The sequence below is a fragment of the Nannospalax galili genome, unplaced genomic scaffold (assembly GCF_000622305.1).
Source record: "Nannospalax galili isolate Female #2095 unplaced genomic scaffold, S.galili_v1.0 scaffold2108, whole genome shotgun sequence".
Classification (NCBI taxonomy): domain Eukaryota; kingdom Metazoa; phylum Chordata; class Mammalia; order Rodentia; family Spalacidae; genus Nannospalax; species Nannospalax galili.
The window spans coordinates 271,585-274,309 of NW_008358188.1; positions in this window are offsets into that span (position 1 = coordinate 271,585).

Consider the following 2,725-nt stretch of genomic DNA (forward strand, 5'->3'; position numbering starts at 1 on the left):
TTATCCCAGAGATGCAGGGATGGTTCAATATACATAAGTCAATAAACATCATAAATCATATAAATGGACTCAAAGACAAGAACCTTATGGCCATCTCAATAGATGAAGAGAAGGCCTTTGACAAAATTCAACATGCATTTATGTTCAAAGTCCTAGAGGGAATTGGACTGGAGGGAACATACCTCAACATAATTAAAGCCATATATAACAAACCCACAGCCAAATATTGGAGTGGCCCAATTGATTTTGTCTTCAGGAATTCCCACAGAGGCCCAATTCAGATTAGGGTCAGATGACTTCAGGCTTTCTCCTAAGGTCTGGATCTCTCCAAGACCAATTTTGGATAGTTTTTTCCAATTCTGTGAAAAATGTCATGGGGATTTTGATTGGCATTGCATTGAATCTATATATGAGTTTTGGTAGGATGGTCATTTTCACAATATTAATTCTTCCAATCCATGAGCATGGGAGGTTGTGATGGCTAATCCTGGGTGTCAACTTGACTGGATCTGAGATTAACTGAAATGAAAGAGATCTTCTTGATTGGATCATCTAAAGCTGGAAGACACACCCTAAATGTGGGCATTACCTTCTGATGGCAGCTGGTATAAAAGACCAAGGCAGAGGAGAACGCGGGGCTTTTTGCTGCTTGCCTTCTCTCTCGCTGGTGAGTTTGTCTTGTTGTTGTAGACTGAAGACTAGCTGATATTTTGGAATTTGTCAGACCTTCAGCACCGGATTGGGACTACTGAGACATCCAGCCTTGTGGACTGAGCAACTACAGATTCTCAGCCTCTCCATTGTGGTATAGCCATTGTTGGACTACTCGGACTCTATCCTGTGAGAGCTAAGCTGATAAATCTCTATACATATTCATTCTACCGGTTCTATTTCTTTGGAGAACCCTGACTAATACAACATTCATTTTGAGACTCTTCTTTCTTCAGATAGGGATATGATGTAGTACATAAAGCAAATATTCCTTCTTTCTAACAATTAAAGATGTTGAAGTACTATGATTAAAACTGAAATAAAAGCCACACTGTGTCCTTTAGTGGAGTGGAGCAATGCAGGTTCTAGACATGTGGTCTAGTCTCAACTCTGTCACTTATTAGCTCTATGAACATGGGCTGGTAAGGTTTATTCCAAAATATTTTTTTGTTTTGCAGCTATTGTGAAGGGGAGTGTTTCCATGTGTTCTTTCTCTGATTGCTTGTTATTGGTATATAGAAGGGCCCAAACTCTGAGGAGAGAAGGGCGGGGGAAATGGGAGGGTGAATGGGGCTGGGGGAGTCAAGGCAAAGAGGGTGCAATGGACTTACCCCAGAGAGAGGCAAGGTTTATTCCAAAATATTTTTTTGTTTTGCAGCTATTGTGAAGGGGAGTGTTTCCATGTGTTCTTTCTCTGATTGCTTGTTATTGGTATATAGAAGGGCCCAAACTCTGAGGAGAGAAGGGCGGGGGAAATGGGAGGGTGAATGGGGCTGGGGGAGTCAAGGCAAAGAGGGTGCAATGGACTTACCCCAGAGAGAGGCCTGTGGCAGGTCGTCTTTACTTTTTTATTACTTTATGTGTATGAGTGTTTTGCTTGCATGTAAGTGCATACATGTACGTAATGCCCACGGGGGCCAGAAGAGGGTTTCGTATTTCATGGAATTGGTAAGTTAGAGATGGTTGTTAACCACCATATGGGTGCTGGGAACTGAACCTGTGTCCTCTGCTAGAGCAGCCAGTGTTCTTAATCACTGAGCCATCTCTCCAGCGCTGTACAGAATGTCTTCAGCAATAGAGTCTTGCCATCAAGTTCTGGTGGGTAATCAAAAACAATGGCAAAGACCAGGCATGGTGCCACATGCCTTTAGTCCCAGCACTTGGGAAGCAGAGGCAGGCAAATCTCTGTGAGTTTAAGGCCAGCCTGTTCTTGTTAGCAAGTTCCAGGTCAGCTGAGGCTACAAGGAGACCATGTCTCAAAAAAAAAAAAAAAATGGCAATAGCCAGTACTGTTTGAGGGTTAATAATTCCAAAAGAGGAACCCATTCCTGAAAGTGGACTTTTCCTTTGTCAGCTTGTGGTGTCTCATAGGGGCATTGTTCTCCCCATTATGAGATAATTCCATTTAAATATTTTTACATTGTTTGTTGGACAGCTTTAGTTGTCAATTTGACAGAAGGAGCCTCAATTGTGGGATTTCCTCCATTGGACTGGCCTCCAGCCATGTCTGTGGGGCATTATCTTGATTGTTGAGTGATGTGGGAGAGCCCAGCCCACTAAGGGTAGTGACACCAATGGGCATGTGGTCTTATATAAGAAAGCAAGCTGAGCCCTCACCTCCCTCTGCTTCCCTGGGCTACACCACCAGCCAGCCTGTTTCCTGGACACTGGGACTGAGCTCTCAGCCCAGGGCCACCACTGCTTCCTGATCCCTTTCATCCAATCCAAATGGACCAAGTTTTTTCTTGAGGTCCCTGGGAGCCCTCTGAGCCTGGGCCTGCCCTCACCTCCCTCTGCTTCCCTGGGCCTGCACAACCCGCCAGCCTCTCTCCAGGGTAAGTCAATCGCACCCTCCCAGCCTTGATTCCCCCAGCCTTGTTCATCCTCCCATCTCCCCTACCCAGCTCTCCTCCTAGCCTGGGTCCTGTCCCATTCCTTGTCTTGGTGCCCCAGACACCTGGGAACCACCACTGCTTCCTGATCCTTTGCATCCAGACCAACCCAGTTCCTCAGT